This window comes from Molossus molossus, unplaced genomic scaffold (genome assembly GCF_014108415.1).
Source record: "Molossus molossus isolate mMolMol1 unplaced genomic scaffold, mMolMol1.p scaffold_m16_p_15, whole genome shotgun sequence".
NCBI lineage: Eukaryota > Metazoa > Chordata > Mammalia > Chiroptera > Molossidae > Molossus > Molossus molossus.
Window position 1 is genome coordinate 19,231,993 of NW_023425350.1, and position 19,068 is coordinate 19,251,060.

Consider the following 19,068-nt stretch of genomic DNA (forward strand, 5'->3'; position numbering starts at 1 on the left):
TCCATCCCCTTGCCAGTAAGAAGCAGAATATTGATCGCTCCTGATATATGGTGGCAGAGAACTCCTGGTGAACCAGGAAGCGAGGCAGACCAAAGAGGAGGCACTAGCTGGTGCAAAGTCTCTGGTGTTGAGGGCTATGGGGGAAATTAGGATTTATAAGGATTGTGGAATTGGGTGACTGCTGCTAAGCAAGCAATGTGTGAGAGTCAGAAGGCTTCTTCAGCAGCATTTAAAGAGATTCTCATCTGCAGGCAGAGGGCAGCCAGGGCTGAAGATCAAACCTAGGGCTTAGCTATAAGAGTGGCAGATCTTCAGAGAGGGCTGACCTGTCAGCCCAGGCAAATCTCCAATGCCAAAGTTATGGCTTTGGAGAAGTAGAACTCTAGAAGACAAGAGAGAGCAAGTGTTGGTGAGGTTGTGAAGTAAAGGAACCTTGTGCTCTGTTGGTGGGCATGTGTTTGATTGATTGATTGATTGATTGATTGATTGGAATGTTAATTGGTGCAGCCATTATGGAAAATAGTACTGAGGCTCCTCAAAAAATTAAAAATAGAACTACCATACAATCCTGCAATCCAACTCCTAGTTATATATCCCAAGGAACTGAAACTACTATCTCAAAGATATAACTGCGCCCCCATGTTCATTACAGCATTATTTACATTAGCCAAGACATGGAAACAACCTGAGTGTTCATTGATGGATAAATGGATTAAAAACTGGTATACTCATATATGCACAATGCAATGTATTCAGCCATAAAAGGGGAAATCCAGTCATTTGTGACAACATGTATAAACCTTGAGGGACTTATGCTAAGTAAAATAAGTCAGAGGGGAAAAGACACATACTGAATGATCTAACTTATAAAAACTAAAATCACAGAAACAGAGAATAGTTTGGTGGTTGCCAGTCTGGGGTGGGAGAAATGGCTGAAGGTGGTAAAATGGTACAACCCTCCAGTTATAAAATAAATAAGTTCTGGGGATTGAATATACAGCATGGTGACTATATATACTTGAAAGTTCATAGGAGAGTAAATCTTAAAAGTTCTCACTACACATACACACACATAACTATGTGAGGCGATGAGTGTGTTAAGTTACCTTATTGTGATAATCATTTCACAATATAGCCACTTACCAAATCATAATTTCACAATATATTGGTATATCAAATCATCACATTGTATGCCTTAAACCTACACAAAGTTATATGTCAATTACAGCTGGATAAAACGGGGTGGGGAGAACCTTGAGACTTGTAATTGGGATGTCTGAGTAGATGCACTTGAGAACTTTGAACCCTCAGAATCCCCTGTACCATTTGGGCCTACAGAAGTGGGTCTCTCTGCCTTATTGGAAGACAGAGGCTCAAGACGAGGATATACATAGACACTGTCAGTAGCAAATGGCGGAACTGGTTGGTGAGGGGTCTGGAAGGAGCAAGCTTAAAAGACTGGATACCGTAAAGTCTGGGGTGGAGACCTAAGGGAGTGAGCAAAAATAGGTGCATGGGATGGCGCCCAACCAACTGAGCCACACCGGCCAGGGCAGATATTTTCCTTCACATCCTTCAGAATTGTAAAGGAAAGACAATTTACCCTGTAGCAAGCCCTGGTCTTGCAGCTCACTTCTAGTGCAATTACTCTGTGGCAGAGCGCTGAAGCCATTCATGGGCTTGGAAGCCAAACACATCTTAATTTGAATCCCATGTTTGAAACTTGGTAAACTGAAAATATGGTTAAGTCACTTAATTTTCCTAGGCCTCAGTTTCTAATCTGAAACACTTGGCTATTAGTCCTTATCTCTTAGGACTTCTGAGCATATTGAATGAAATCACAATAAAAACCACCTGCTATTTACTGAGTGCTCATAGTATGCTAGGTACCACGTTAGCCCTTCATGTACATCATTTAATTCTTAAAACATCCTTTTGATGGGTGGGGATGATGAAACTTAGGAAGGATAAGCAACTTTACCCACAGTCTCATAGCCAGTGAATGGCAGAGTCCAGGATTTGAACACAGGTCTTTCTGACCCCAAAGCCCTTTATAATACCAGGAAAAGTAAGGAAAGTGTTTTCCTGAGTTCAGTGAGTTGTTCTAGCAAATTAAAATCCGGGCAGGGCGTCTCAGGAATACCCGATTTATAGCAGGTTGGTCAGAAGTACTGGAGGCCTGGACTTTTGATTAATGTCTGAGGTGGGGGCAGCCTCATGGGACTTAACCTGTGGGGTCTGCATTATCAAGTAGTCAGTGGCAGAATTGAATTACATTGTAGGACACAAACTAGAGCATTCCTTGGTGTGGAAAACCCACTTAAGTGGTGGGTGCCAGAAGTATTTGAGGTAAAAAAAAAAAAAAAAGAGCTAATACCCTCAGACTCCACAGTTTTCATCCTTTCCTTCAGGTTCTCCCACTACCTTAAGAAAGGTCAAAGGCTAAAAGGTGAAATATAAAAGAACCCAGGATGATTCATTCAAGACAGTTGACCTTCATTCAACATCCACTATAATCAAATGTGTAGAGTTCTTTTTTCTCAGTTGGCACGTCTGTTCAGTTACAGAGATGCAGAGATAAACTATTACATGGCTCCTGATTTCAAAACCCATCTCCAGTGCCTTCAGGGTTTTCCCCGTTTTCTCACATCAAGAAACATAAAACACGCGTAGTTGTGAGGGAAAGAACATTTAGAGATCTTTTATTCTTGCAATCTCATTTTAAAGATAAAAATGTGACTTAAAAAATAACCAACGAAAGAACAAAACAAGAAAATGAAAAAAGTAAAAGAAAAATTAAAAAATGTGGTTTAAGTTCACCGAGCTCTTTGCCCTTTTGTTTGTTTGAAATCTTCACCCAAGGCTATATTTCCATTTATCTTTAGATAGAGTAGGAGGGAGGGAGAAAGGGAGAAACATTACATCAATTGGTTGCCTCTCGAAGATGCCCCCCCAGGGCTGAGACCAAATCACAAGGGAGATACCAAGGTAGCGCCCTTGATTGGAATCAAACCCAAGACTCTTTGGCCCGCCAGCCTATGTTCTAACCCTTTGAGCCAAACCAGTCAGGGAAGGTTGTTTCTTTTGTTTTGGCATATCTCTCTGTTAGAGTTTATCTTCCTTTTCTAATGCAATTTTAGCACATCTTAACTATTTCAATATTTCTGAACAGAATTGGAGAGGTTATGAAGCCAGCTTAAGAGAGGAGCACAGGAACTTGATTCACCGAGAATTTGGGGATGTAATTTAGCTATATTGAAGCCTTGAATCCCTAACCTAGATATTAATTATTGTTACACATACATTTTTGTGAGGACAGGAACCTTGTACTTAAAAAAAAAATCACCCCCCTTTCCGTGCCTTGTTGAATAAACAAATGAAATACAGAAACACACATGAATGACTGAGAGGCTATATGTGTGATGTATGGCTGTGTTTCAGTCTTTTTAAGATTTTTATTCACTGAATATTTGCTGAAGGTCAGCAGGAGGAAGGCACTGCGTTGGAAATGGAAAGAGGTTTAACCGGTCCCCTATTTACAGAGCTTTAAATAGCAGGTCAGGGACAGACCTGCCAAGGTAAAGGGTGAACACCTTCTACCAGGGGTATGACGACAGGGCCGTGGGTGCTCAGGGGAGGAAAGGTTCCTGGCTTTGGGGAAATGCTGCGCCTCGGGAGACCTGGGCCCTGGTGTCAGCAATCTGCCCTGGAGCTGGTTCTCCCTCTGATTTGCCCCATGCCTTCGTGTTGGCCAGTTAGGCTTGTAAATTAAGCTCCCCAGATTTGTTTTCCACTCTGAAACTCTACAAGTTGGACGGGCCCCCAGTTCGCTGGGGCAATGCTCTCTGGGCGATTTCCTAGTTGTTCTTCTTTTTTTAAAAATCAATTTATTTGTGTTTCAAACGTTCCTCCTTTTCCCTCATTGACAGCCGGCTCCCCGCTCCCCCTCCGCAGCGCTGTTGTCTGGGTCCACTGGTGACGCTTACATGCAGGTGGTTCCTCGTCCCTACAGCCCTTGCTCGCTCGGCCCTCCTCGCCCCGAGGCCAGGCGAGGGGGCGAGCGCGGACCCTTTAAGGGAGCCCTCGACGGCCAGCGCCGCGCGCCCCTCGCCGGGGGCGGGGCGGGCGCAGGGGCCCTGGGCTTCCCACGCAGCCGGGGACGCCGTCGCGTCACGGCGCTCGCAGCCAATCAGTATAAAGCCTGTTGGGACGCATTACTAGGGCGACGGGCCGGACGCCGCCCGCTTCGGGATGAATTAGCGGCGGGTTCACCCCGGAGGCTGTGACCCCTCGGATTCTCCAGCTCGCGCACGCGCCCCCTCCGGAGTCGCGCGTCGTCCGCCCTAGTCACAGGTGGGCGCTGGAAGTGCCAGGTGGGGTGGCGGCGCGGGGAAAATGGCGGCAGCGGCCGGGGCATCCCCCCGTTGCCGGAGCGGCCCCACGGGCTCCTGCCCCTGAGCCGGGGCCTCTCAGGCTGCGGCCCGGGTAACGGGCACCTGGCCGGGAGCTGGGGTCCCGACGCAGCTGGCGGCGTCGCCGGCTCAGGTAAGAGGGGGCGCGGGGCAACGACTCCCAGAGGCAGGCGGAGGCGTCGGGGGCTGCGGCACCGCGCGGGTCGGTCGTGAGGGCCAGGTGGTCGCCGGGATGTGGAGGGCCTGGTGTCCCGTCGCTGTTTACAAATGAGCACCCAGCCTTGCTGCGCCAGACCTGGGCGGGTCTGGGAGCTCTGCCCCCGTTAAACCGCTGTGCAGAGCGTCCCAGGCCGCCGCGGTGTGCGGATCTTGGACGTGAGCCGTCGAGATAAGGAGCTGTCTCATCCGTGTGTCCTCCGGGTACCACCTACCTGTAGGTGCTAGAGTGGCAGTGCCAGGAAAGGAAAGGTAGGCCTTACTCAGGGGCCGCTGTCTAGTCTGATCATGAAGGTATATCCTAACTTACGCCTGCCCGTTTGAAGAGAAAAAAGATAAAGATAGGGCACTTCGGTGTCTTTCCCATATGTTTTGTTTCCTTGTTCCTGGTGCAGGTGGGTTCATCAGGAGCATTGCATCTGTCTTCGAAGCCCGTTAACTAGGTTCCATGTGCCCGTGGCTGTAATTAAGGCTGCGGATTGGGATTCAGGTTCAGCCCAGGAAGGTACTGAAAATAAGTACAGGTAAAGGTCGTACCGAGATGAACTACTGTCTATTCATGTCAGCCACTTATTTGGACAAAGATATTTCATGAACTATCACTAGTTGGGTTTGTTTTCCAAAAACTCGAATACTTGACTCGATGAAAGTCCTTTTTGCAAAACTTACTTTTTTTTTTTTTTATCCTCACTCGAGGACATTTTTCCATTTTTTGTTCAGGTAGAGTGGGATGGAGAGAGAGGAACAGAGAGAGAGAGAGAAACATCGATGTGAAAGGGACACATTGAGTGGCTGCCACCTGCACGACCAACCAGGGCTGGGGACAAACTGAAACCGAGGTACCACCCTTAGCAGGAACCAAACCCCGGTCTCTCTGGACTGCAGGCCGATGCTCTAACAGCTGAGCCAAACTGGTCTGGGCAAAACTGTTACATTTTTTAGAGTAAAAGAAGATTATTTGTTTTAAATTTTTTCTCTTTTTAAAGTTTCTATGGCCTTATTGAATTTTGATGTGACAGATAAGCATAATATTAGGAACTTTTCTTTTTGGTAGCAGGTTTGCTTTTGTGGAGTACCTTGTTCTGTCATTGAGAAGGCACAGTGGCACCTTGTGTTTTAGTCATCAGAAGCTGTTTGTTGTCTTTTGAGTGTCTGCTATTTGTCAGACACTGTCACAGTGAGGCTTTTCTACCTTTTAACTTGAGCAAATGGGGTAGTTCATCTATTTCCACCAGGCTTTTAGGCTGGCCATTGCTGACAAACAAGAGGAAACAATGTGGAAAACCCAAAAGAATCTTTCTTCCAACCTGGACTAAGTGGGGTTTGCTCCGTTTGGCCTGGAGTTAGGTATGGTTTCCAGTTCCAACTGTGCCACTTAAAATAGCTTAGGGAAATCATATAACCTCTCTGTACCTTATCCCTGAAATGGGCATAGCATTTTTGTCCAGACAATCTCATTGTATTGTTATGAGAAAAAAGAAAAAAAACTATAAGCTAACAGTTGAAATTTATCACTGCACATCTGTTCTGCCAGGCACTGTTCCAAGGGCCTTGTATGTGTTAACTCAGTCACCCAGAAACATTGTGAAGTGGGAGGTTTTATCATCTTTGTTTTACAGATGAGGAAACTTAGGCACATTGAAATTTAGGTTATTTGCCCCAAGTCACAAAACTAGCATTGTGGTTCCAGCTTATATTCTTAACCACCATGTAGATATGTTACATGTTAAGAAGATATATATGAACATAATTTTCAGTGAAGTAACTTTGTGATGTTTTACTTGTATAAATAATAACTGTGGTTTATTCCATTGGCATCTAATAGTGATTTATATGGTGATTAAGTGGTATATTTATTCTATCTTTGATATCTATTATTTTAAAAGGTATTTTAAAACAAAGAGCTATGACTAATTTCTAACAGGAAGCACAAATCAATAATTAAGGGAGATTTTAATTTTTATTAAACTCTTTAAAATAATTTGCTAGGTGACTTTTAAAATAAAACTTATGTTAGGTTCATTGCTTTGACATATCTGTACTATTTTTTTTTTTTTTTTTTAGTTTCTATTTATAGAAAAAAGATGACAAGAATAAAAGGGGAAGGGACATTCATTTTTTTTTCATTGAATCTTTATGGAATTGACCTACTAAGTCCCTGGGGTGTAAAGATTAAATCCTAACCTTATCCTTGAGGAGGCCAGGAAGAACCCCAGGGTCTAGAAGTTTGTAGACTAGTGAATGAGACAAACAAATAAATGATTGACAAATGCAGTATGCTGTAGTCTGGTGGGTACCGAGGGCTGTGGGAACACATGCAAGGGAATAGTTACTTTTGCTGAGGTGGCTGTGGTCAAGAAAGGAGGGGAGCTGACTGCAGGAGAAAGGGATAAAGGGCTTCTGGCAAAGATGGAAGCAGTGCAGCATCAGGGCGAGTAAGAGTGCATGGGTGTCTAGGAGTCAGACCAGAGTTTTGCAGGAGTTGCTGGGAGAGAATCCAGGAAAGGTTAGGGCCAGGTTGTGAATTCTCAAAGAGGACAGCTAAGGAGGTCAGAGATGGGGAGGGAGTGAACCAGGGCATTGGCTGTGTTCAGAGTCCACCACACACATTTTGAATGGAAGATTGAGTAGGTATGAAGAATAATGAGGTGGGGGAGAGGAACACCTGCAGACAGTAAAGAGAAAAGTGAATTTTTTTTTTTTTTTTTAGTAGCTACATGGTTAGAGATGGGACATATTGTTAACTCATTTAGGGGGAAAAAAAAAAAAGAGCAGGCAGTTCTTTGTTACTGGGTTTTGGGAGAATTATAAATCCTTTAAGGTTGTTGGGTCAAATAATATGTAAGAAAACCAGCCTTATATAACTTCTTTTAGGCCTCTGGTTTCTGAGACTACAGAAAACTTTAATTATATCATCACAAGTCAGTAGTGTCTAGTGTAAAGTTGGCTCTATTGGAGATGGGAGAAAAGCCACACAAAAGGAGAGGTAAAAATTAGCTAAGACCTGTTTGGGGTGAAATGCAAGCATAATGGATATTCTAGTTTTTTTTCTTTTTTCTTTCGTATTGTTTTTAATACATTCATACAGAAGGCATTATAATATGGAACTAATCACAAATGAATCTCTAGTTATAAAGCTGATCTCCACCGACACATTCATAACACTAGAGTTGTCTAGCAGCCAACAGCATAACTGAATGCATTCCAGATCGACTGCAGGGTGAAATTGTAAGCCTTGCAAAGTTTCAGGATTTCATGAATTCAGAGCAAGGTTGAGAACTGCTTAGAACATAAGCACTATATGATTCCATTTAATTGAAGTTTAAAAACAGGTACAACTATTTCCTGGTGGTAGAAATAGTCAGAATAGTGGTTCCTTGTGGTGGTGTTGGTGGTGGTAATGACTAGGAAAGGCATGAGGGAACCTTCTGAGGTGTTGGAAATGTCCTATATCTTGAGATTAGTGGTGGTTACAGGGGTGTATGTACATGTGAGAATTCAAATTGCACACCTAAGGTTTGTGCACTTTACTGTTACAGTTTAATTTCAAAAGAGGCACTAATGAGAATTTGGAATGTTAGACCAGTTAACTTTTGATGAGGAAAACCAGTAGGGTGGTGATGAGAGACGTGCTTTAATATATATATTTTTAAAGGTGTATGAGAGGCTCCAGGGGAATACATGATGAAATGTATCTTTTTTTCCCCCAAAATAACTTTTATTTTATTTTTGAAAGTTTTATTTTTGTTTACAAAAGCAGAGTCTTCTAAATTGTTGTGGGTAAAAATGAGTTTTATATAATTGTCTTGCAAAAGGCAAATGTGAAGTCGGGGTTGTCGTATTATGCTGCTTTACAGCTTGTTCACAAAATCATGTCCCAAACTTTACCAGTTGATTAGTTTCTTGTCCCATGAAATAGTGCATTGTTGCAAGTGTAACCTAAACTTTGGTGAATATAAGATACATTATGAAAATAAATTTATATTTTGCTTCTCTTTGGGGGAAAACACTAATAAAATCTCTTTTTCATCATTACGAAATGTCCCTGTTTAGGAGCATTCCCTGTGTGGCCTGTTTCCCTACTGTGCCAATTGCTGTCGGATAAGGAGGACTAGCTGTGATTCCTTAGGCTGCGAGGTTTTGAATGTTACAGAGCTACAAAAGCCTTTGGTGAGTTCCCTGGAGCAGCGAGGTAAAGCCCAAAGAAGGCCTTTGTGGACTTCAGTCTGATTTTACAAGTGTTCATTGCGTCTCTGTGCCTAGTCCTCTTCCTCTGGCAGTAGGGCCATGGGGATCCTCCTGTGATAACTGGGAGGCAGATGGAAGGGACTTCTAAGCAGCAGCCATCAGTGAAAACTGTCTGGAGATGATTAACCAGCAGTCTTTCACAGTTGAGGTTTCCGAAAACATAAATTGTTCACTGCCTCAGAGGAAGTAAATTACTGTTCAGGAAATGATATAGGGAAGACTTATGTTACCCTTAGTTTTCCATCTCAGATAGAAGATCACCTCCATTTTATGTTTATAAGTATATAGTTAATCCCCTTGGGAGAACTTGTGGAGCAGGGAGATAGCATGTTGGTGAGCTGGTATCCAGTGGTGTCACAAAGCAAATAATGGATACAAGATGGGAATAAGGGAATGATGAGGGAAGAGAAGTGAGTGGTGGCACCTGTTCTTGCGGCTCTGCGTGGCGGGAATGGAGAATACAGTGACTCTTCCCCCACAGGAATGTTTCAGTGTCTTAGGGAAGGTAGCTTTGTGTGTGGCTCATACTATTTCTGCTGCCCTGTTGTAATACAAATGCTTTCTTAGAATTATTTTTTTCTTTATATTGTTCCCAATCGTAGAGGCAGTGCATTATGCATTTTGTCTTGTATCATTACGTGTAATAATGTTTGCTGTAGGTTTTTTTTGTAGACACTTCTTGTTTAATTGAACAAGTTCCCCTTTATTTCCCTTTTTTCCTGAGTGTTTTTCTCAGGAACAGGTATTGAATTTTACCAGATAGTTTTTCTGTATAGATTCATATGATCACATAAATATATTTTTTTTCAGTTTGGTAATATTGTAGATTACATTAATTGATTCTTGAATATTGAACTAAACTTGCATCCCTGGATTAAATTCACTTTTTTATGTATTGCTGAATTCTGTTTGCTAATATGTTAAGGAGTTTGGTATCTGTATTCATGTTTTGGTCTGTAGTTTTTCTTTGTTTTTGTGCTGTCCTTTTCTTGGTTTTGCATCAGGGTAATAGTGGCTTCATAAAGTGAATTGAGCAGTACTTATTCTTGTGTTTTCTGGAAGAGATTGTGTTAATTCTTTAAACATTTGGTAGAAGTCTGTAATGAAACAATGTGGGCCAGGCAATTTCTTTAGGAAGTTTTTAATTATGAGTTCAATTTCCTTAATAGTTACAGGGCTATTCAAATGATCTATTTACATTTTGAATAAGTTGTGAGCTTTTAAGAATTGGTCCATTGATATACAAAGTGGGATTCCTCATGGCAGCTAGGCAGGGGTGGAAGTTTCAGCTTCTTTCTAGTCTTCCACTAATACTACCTTGTTTCCTTAACTGTTCTCCACGTGGCCTCTCTGACACCCCTGGGAGGAGAGGACCTTAACCCTGGGAGGTGGTGAAAGTCCTGACTCTACCAGGCTTTGTCTGCCATTCCCAGGGGGATAAGAAGGGGTGCCTCATTACTGTTGTGGGAGTGAAGTTCAAGTTCTCCAGGTGGTCCCCACAGACACTGCGTGGCAGGGGAAGTGGATCTCACTCCTACCAGCTGGCAGGGGTAGGGGGTTGAGGTGGGTCATGCTGAGGCACAACGTTACAGCCTGGTAAGAGTGAAAGTTTAGGCTCCCTTTGGCCTTTGCTGTCGTGGGAGGGGGTGGGCCACAGGTTTTCTTTTTTTTTTTTCTGAAGTGCAGTGGTTATTGTATAAAAGTTTCTGTTTTGCTACACTACTCTTTTCTTTGTCCTTTGAAAAAGCAGAGATTTTTTATTGCCCCCTTTGGCATTTCTGGATTACTGGCTTCTTCAGCTCTGTCCTTGTGATATAGGATATAAAAGGAAAACCCAGGCAAATCACCATTGTATTTTCCATGAGTCTCAAGGTCACTAGCAGGTTTGCCTTCTCTCCACCTTCACAGTCTTCTTTTGTTTGCTCTATATCTATATCTATATCTATATCTATATATCTGTATCTATTATCTATATCTATCTATCTTGAGTTACACTTATCTGGAGCAGTAGGGAAAAGTATATTTATTTGATTTTACTGTAGGTGTAAATTAAACTGGGATTACTTTTGTTCGCCTTAAAAAATCATCCGGATATTTCTTCAGCAAAATGGGTTTATTTCGGGAACAAAGAATTGCAATCGGGAACATGCAACCATGGCGGGCCATGCGCACATCTGCTAAAATAAAGTAGAGGAAACATTTTTATAGAGGGGAAGAGGAAGTTGGGAGGACTGTTACAAAGAGTTCTATTGTGCTTTACTAAGACGCAGGGTATGAGAGCTCCCACTTTTGGCCTCCCTACTTCATTTTATTATTTTTTGTATGTTTGTATTGATTTTAGAAATAGAGGAAAGGAGAGAGAGCTAGAAACATCAACATCTATGGACCGCCTCTTGTACACCCCCTACTGGGGATCAAGCCAGCAACCCAGAATTGAACCAGTGACCTCTTGGTGCATGGGTGGATGCTCAACCATTTAGCCACACCGGCTAGGTATGGCTTCATTTGAAATGAGGTTTCTGTTCACTAATTTTTTACACTTTCTTATGGAAGAAAACAATATTGAAATCAAGGTGCATAGGTTGACTAGTTAGACACTTACAAAGTTAGTTTTTGGGTCAGTTACTTGGAAGTGACAGTTTAACTATATCTTCATTTCTCCAGAGTAATTCTGTGGGTCACTGTTCAGTAAAACCAAAGCTTATTAGTTTTAGATCTCTTAGGAAGCTTGACCATCCAATGAATTAATTTATTTCTGCATCTGTTTATAAATTCATAGTAAGCCTAGTATGTGGCAGAGGAAAATTTATCTTAGTGAAAGATTTAGTTTTATGGAAGGGACTAACTCAGTTTTTCTAGTGGTTGTCAGAGATCTTGAAGCTATGGATTCTTTTCTAAACAAAGAAATAGGAATTGTGTATTGTGATGAAAAGCTATGTAAGGAGAATTTGTGAAAGTCTTTGAAATGCACCAAAAGGATTATTGTTAGGTGTCTTCTATGGAAACTAGGTGATGTCTAGAGCACGTTTGCTGGAGATCTAATCTGTAGGGGCTGCAACTTTTACTGTTTTCAAAATTTATTTTACAACTTTATGATTTGAATAACTGACAGCAATGCAAATAATTCTCATCCTTAGATAGGCAAATGAATTTGTTGGTTGGAGGTACAATTGATTTCCTTTTTTGTGGAAGTAGCTCATTTTGGATCTTTTCAGCAAACCCCGTATTATTATTCCTGATTACCCCCATGTTGTGCTCCCTTGGATTTGCTTTTGAACAAGATGGAACATCTTATTTATTTTGTAATTAATTAATGGGTTAAGTAAAATCAGAGATAGGTGTTCATTTTATATTTGTATGGGAGTCACAATGTTATCTTTTTATTTGTTTAAATTATCTTTTAAAAACTTGAACTCTGAACGTAGCCTGATGGGCTTAAATCTCAATGTAGCACTTACTGTCACTGTGATTTGGAGCAGGGAATTTTATTTTTTAACCTAAGTCTGTTTACTCACTGTAAAAAGGGGTCACAGTGCAGTTTTTCTGCCAGGGTTGTGCTGTAAAGATGAAAAGAGATGTTGCAAGTAACACACTTCTCATAGTACCTCATACATCATAAGAAATCTGTATTTTATTATTAGAAGCTGTGAGCAACTAATTTTATCTTCCTGAGACTTAGAGACTTAATTTCTTAATCTGTAAAAAAAAAAAAAAATGAGTGTACCTTTTACTTGGTTGTTAGGTTGTTAAGTTTCCCGGCCAATAACTGGAGAGAATGTAACAAGGTGACTGACAATAGTTGCTATTGGAAGGAAGAACATTTTAAACATGCAAGTGACCTTGCTGCTCTGAGGAAGGGAAGTGTAGAGTTTGATCTGGTGGGCAATTAGTTAGAACAGCAGCCTAGCCTGCTGATTCAATTTAGTAAACATTGATTGAGAAGGCCCTGCCCTGCCTGCCTTGTACTAGGAAGAAGCATTAGGGCTGGCCATGTGGCTCAACAGGGTAACAGAATTATCTTTTTGCCTTAAAAAATTTGGAGGGTAGATCCTGTTAGATGGAAGGCATTAGAGCTGAGCATCTTGATAGTTGTGGGCATGCTTACCAGGGAGTAGAAACCGGAAAGGGCTAAATTTTGCTTAACCTAGGGCTAACCATTTGGAGTTTCAAATGGGTAAATTGGGATGTGGGGTGATTGAAGAGAGAGGAGCAGGGAAATGGCTAACGGATATATGTTGTTTAAATTGACCATTTCCTCTGACCCTTAGTATGTACACATTTTTTTTTCCTTTATTGATTTTAGAGAGAGAGGGAGAAGGAGAGAGAGAGAAACGTCAATAAGAGAGAACATTGATTGGTCGCCTCCTACATGTCCCACACTGGGGATTTGGCCCACAACCTGGGCATGTGCCCTGACTGGGAATCAAACTGGTGACTTCTTGGTGCATGGGTCGATGTTCAACCACTGAACCACACAAGCTGGGCTCAAATGTTTTTACTTAAGGGTTTTTTGGAAGGTTTGAGGATGAGAGTGGATAGGAGCAGGGTAGAACTGGTAAATTGTTGAGTTAGAAGAGGGAATCCTCAGAGGCTGAGAGAATTTAAGCTCCTCAGAAGTTAGCAGTGATCTGGGGAAGACCTTGGCCTTCTGTGGATTATGTAATTGGAGCAAGTTGGAGAATAATTCAGGTCAAGGCCAACCTCAGCTACTATAGCTTAGGATAATGAAAATAAGACTCAATGGACAAGGTCTACCTTGTGATTTTGTCCTCGCTGTCTATATTCTGACTAGAGGTATTGCTGTTAGGGAAAAAGCTGAAGCTCCAAAGACCTGGCCAATTTTAACATCTCTGCCTTATATTGTCCCTGGAGAGATGGGGAAGGAGTGGGAGATGGGAATGGGGAGGATGGATGGATGGATGGATGGAGGATGGATGGGTGGGTGGGTGGATGGACGAGTGGGTGGATGAGTGGGTGGATGGGGACACATACTGGGCTCTCTGCACTCTTCTGGCATTCTCATCCTGAGTATTGTGACCATTACTATCCTCCTGGTTTCCTGAGTTAATAGGCCTGTTAATTAATCCAGTCAGTACTTGAATGTCTTAGTTCCATGGCCCCATGATAACCTTTTTGCACTGTGAATCAGCTGACTAGCTCAGTACGCTGTCCCAAACTTTGCTTTCCCTTTCTTCCATTTGTCGCCTTCACTGGCTGAAAGACAGTTGGGATTCTTTTTCTGGAAAGCTAGCAAGAAAAGCATGAGATGATGTATGTATTGTAGGGAAAAATAAATTGTGATGCTTCTGAATCCTGGAAAATTAACAAGGCAGTTTCTAGTTATTGAATATACTTTCTAAAAGCTTTGAGTAAGTCTTTGAATGGTTTCTATGCCTAAAGTGTTCATCCTGCTTCATGAATTTGAACAGGAACCTTCTGTGAATTGATCATACACAGTTCTGTTTATATTGTGTTGTTGAAATGTTCTATAGTTGTTATATAAACTCTTCTTTGAAAAATAAACATTTCTATTAGAGAGATGCATTATAAGTTTCCTGTTGAAAGAAAATAAAATGGTACATTTCTGTCAAAGAACAAAACCTGGAGTTTCTGTTTGGCCTTTGGTCATGTGATTCTTTTTTAATCTTTATGTTAAAAATGAGGTACCTTTTTCTTTAGAGTCCAGTGTTCTCGAGTTCAGCCCTTACATTTGATATTGTACAAGGTACAATACCTTGTTTTATTTTTATGTGACAACATTAGCTGGTATTCTCTGAGTAGTGAGAGCTTTGGGGAGTGGGCTATGTTAACTGTGTGGATAACTCTGACAACTGACTCTGGCCATGTCCTTTCCCATCTGTAGATTCATGTTCTCCATATCCGTCCAATGTCCGTTTAAATCCCTGGTCATTGCCTTTAGTCTCAACTGGGCTAGCACTAAATTATTCCCATTTTCACTTTCTGCCTGGATCTGTCTGTTTCTGTTTAGTCATCTAGATGTGAACCTTCATACTCAATTTGACCCCCTTCATCACCTTTTATTTTCTATTGCTGCTTTTGTGAGGCTTTTGATGTTTTTCTCTGTTCCTCATCTTTATGCTTGTGTTATTTTAGTGGCCTACTACTTGTTTTCTAAAATAACAGCTTCCATTTGTTGTGTATGCGATATAATAAAAAATATATTTGGTCATTGACCCTAGCTCCAAACACAGAGCTTCAAAAACCCTTGGAATTTCCTGAGGGGTAGGAGTGTCTTTTGTTCTTCATAAGGAGCCCTTTTAAACCATACCTGAGTTTAAGCTACTTAAGTGACTAAGGTTGGACTCTACAGTAGTTTCTAGGGTGGGGGCTAGTCACACCAGGAAGACTTAGCTCTCCATTAGAGGGTTGGAATTTTACTACCCCTTATCTCTGGTCTGGGAGAGGGACTGGAGGTTGCATTTGGTCATGTGGCCAGTGATTTAATTAATCATGCCTATGTAATGAAAATCCTTATATAAACTCTGGGACAGTAGAGTTTCTGGGTTGATCACCTCATCGATCTGCTGGGAGGGTGACATCTGAATTTCTCAGAGAAGGCATGGAAGCTCTGAATCCCCTCCTCTCCTCCTCCACCTTGCTCTGCAAGTCTTCCACTAGGCTGTTCCTGAGTTGTATCCTTTGTAATAAAACTGTAATCATTTATGTATAGTGTTTTCTATGAACTCTCTGAGTCATTCTAGCAAATTATTGCACTTGTAGGAGGGTTGTGGGAATCCCAGATTTGTAGCCACGTTTGATAGAAAATCTGATAGCTTGTGGACATCTGAAACAAGGGGAGTCTTGTTGGGTGCCTTGCCCTTTAACTTGTGGGATCTGATGCCTATCCAGGTAGTGACTGTTAGAACTGATTTGTAGGAGACCCCGTTGGTGTCAGAAAATTTGTGTCAGAATGCACTGTGCTTACCCTTTGTCAGGTACTATGGTATGTTTTTGTTGTTGTTAATCCTCACCTGAGGACATGCTTAGAGAGACGAAGGGCTGGGGTGAGGGGGAAGAGACAGAAACATCAATGTGAGAGAGAAACATTGATCAGTTGCCTTCCACATGCACCCCAATCAGAGATAGAACACGCAACCCAGGTATGTGCCTTGACTGGGAATCGAACCGGCAACCTTTTGGTGCAAAGGACAACTGAGCCACTCTGGTTGGGCTGGGTATTTTTGTTTGTTTATTTGTTTTGTTTTTATGTAGTATTCAGCACAGCTAGGTAAGTAGATTCTGGTTTTATTATCCTAGTTTTATAGATAAAGAAAATGAAGTTTTTAAGAAGACATATAAGCCCTGGCTGGTTTGGCTCAGCGGTTGGAGCATCGGCCTGAGGACCGAGAGTCCCGGCCACTAGGGGCATGTACCAAAAAAAAAAAAAAAAGAAGATGATATATAATTTACCCAGAGTCACAGAGCTAGAAGTGTTGGAGAACTCAGTGCTTTCTGACTTTAAAGTCCTTACTTAACCCTGTATGCGGAGCCCACTGCCTTCCTTGCTCTAGCTGTTAAACCCCCCCACTCCCCACTTCTACTGGCAGCTGTGGACCAAGGACCGCTTTTTCTAAAATACGCCTTTTTCACATCATTTTTTAACTCAAGAACTTTCAGTTGTCCATTACTGCAGGATAAAACCCACACTCCTTAGGCAGCCTACATGGGCATAGCTCACTGTAGTCCATCAGGTCCAAACTAATAATACTGTCCCATTCTTTATATAGAAGAAAACAAACACCTATTGTGTTTCTTGGATGAACAACTCAATGTGTATCTCCAGTGAACTGCGTTGGAGATGGAAGATATATCTTCCAGTTCATTGTAAATTGTAGTTGGGAAGTCAGACTATATTAAAAGAACATCAGCATAAAAATAGCGCATGCTAACCTAGTGAGCTGTACAGAAATCAAAATGCTTCTGGAGTTCAAAAGAGTAACACCTTCCTGGAACAGGTATATTTTGAGCTAGGTCTTAGAGACATGGTAGGATTTCGGTAACTGTCATGCCTGGAAAGGACCCTTCTAGTCAGGAAGCCCATGAGTAAAAAGGAATGGAGGAGGAGGTTGTTGGGCACGCATTGAAAGGTGGTGTTGAAGGCAATGAATACTTCAGTGTCGTGTCTAGAGGGAACCTTTCTGAAGCCAGGGACTATTCCTGTCTCAAAACGTATCAAAGGTTGCAGCACATTGTTGTAACTAATGAGCTTGCGCGAAATCTTTCTTGTTTTAAGCTAGAGTTGTTTGAAATTAGCCAAAAGCTATTTTGGGGCCAATCTAGGCTGTACGGTTAAGTGATCATGTTGGTTGATAACAATTTTACTTAAAAATAAGATGTAAATACAAGCGGGAATTACCTTTTTATGAGTCCCTGAGCTGACCAAAGGTCATTTCAAACTATAAATTTTTTTGCCAGTTTCTGGGGAGTAGTCTAAAAACTGAGAACAGAAGAAATTTTTACATAGTAGTGATTTTTGCACTTAGTGCTTACATGGTCAAGTATGTATTAGAAAGCATTTATGGGGAAGGGGAGAAAGGGAGACAGGACCTTCAGACCTCTCAGCAGCAGTTACAGTTGACAATTACATGTACTTCTGAGGCTTCACTTTTTTTAATTGGCTTGTGGAAAACCAGTTTGCTCAGATTGACCCTTTTAAAGTTTAATATTTATTTCATGTGTTAATTTCTTTCTTGATTTGGAAGAAATATTTATCAATATTAGTCTCTTTGTTTGTTTTGTTTTTCTGAGGCCTACACAGGAGGAAAAGATCATGGACCAATAGTTGCATTGGAAGTAGCTCAGAAAAATTAAAGCCTGTTTTCTTTTCTTATAAGAAATGGAATTGCCCCTAGAGCAAGAATGCACGTTGTTCTTGCATTTAGAAACTATTTTATTACTTGTCATCTTTATAGGTATTTTAATGATAGATAGGTTTTATGCAATTAAAATTATTTATTTATTTATTTATTTGGAAAGAGAGGATGGGGAGGAGAGAGAGAAAAGCATCGATTTATTGTTCCACTTATTTATGCATTCGTTGGTTCCCTGACAGGGATTAAACCCACAACCTTGGTGTATTGGGACAATGCTCAAACCAACAAAACTACCCAGCCAGGGCTGCAAAATATTTTTGATTGACCAGGTCTTCTAAATACTTTTTGTAGAGCGATACGATACTATATCCTTTCATACCCATTTCTGATATTTTTAGTTTTCCTAAATATTTTTTGGGAAAAAAACCCCAAAGCCCTATTAGAATAACTTTGCTTCTTTTAAATCTTGCCAGCTCTCTCTTCCTTCCATCTTGTAATGGAATCTTTTGTCATATTTAGCTAATGCATTAAATGAGACCTTGAAGTCACAAAGATGAGGAGAAGAGATTAGCTGTGGATTGCTGTATCGCCTTAAACTATTTGGCATTAAACATATAATTATGCCTTTCGCATTATTCTGTCTGGAGTTTAAAAAATAGTGAAATGATTTGTTATCTCTGAATTTGTGTACAGTATATTCATGGCCCTTCCAGTCAGTGGAGAGCAGGTATTTTCTCTTGGAAAATAGTTTGCCTGGACTGGATAGTTTTTTAATTCAATGTATATATAACAGGGTGAGGCAAAAGGAGGTTTACAGTTGTGAGTATGTGAAACACAGTTTATTCTTGTATTATTTATTAATTATTGTATTATTTTTTGTACAAACATCTGTAAACCTCCTTTTGTCCCAACCTGTATATAATATATATATGACAGTTTTGAGAAAGCTGCAGGACGTATGTGTGTGTGAACATTCTTCAGAGAAACAGAACCAGCAGGAATAGAGATATTTATATATATATTTCTATTTTTATGTATATACTTAATGTACTTGAATATAAATAATATATACATATGTGTGTGTGTATATATATACACATATACACATATATATGCATATACACACACATAAATATATTAGAGAGAGAGATTGATTGATTATGAGAAAGTAGCTCATGTGATTATGGAGTTTGAGAAGTTCCATGATCTGTTGTCTGCAAGACTGAGAGTCAGGAAAGCCAGTGATACAACTCAGTCTGAATCCCAAGGCCTAAGAACCAGGGGAGCCAGTGGTATAAATAAATCCCGGTCCAAAGGCCAGAGAAGATGAGATGTCCCACTCACCCAGCCCAGTGAGG

General features: G+C 41.1%; 1 protein-coding gene across 2 annotated transcripts in view; it reads left to right on the plus strand.

Moving 5' to 3' along the window:
* Positions 1-4,211: 4,211 nt before the first annotated feature.
* LCLAT1 (lysocardiolipin acyltransferase 1) overlaps positions 4,212-19,068 on the plus strand; it is a 187,003-nt gene continuing 172,146 nt past the window's right edge. The window contains exon 1 of one of the 2 annotated variants that reach the window (XM_036262195.1): positions 4,212-4,353. The gene's annotated coding sequence lies outside the window, so the exon portion shown is untranslated. Of the gene's footprint in view, positions 4,354-8,692; positions 8,799-19,068 lie in introns of those variants that run through there. The other variant, XM_036262192.1, reaches the window with a different exon arrangement.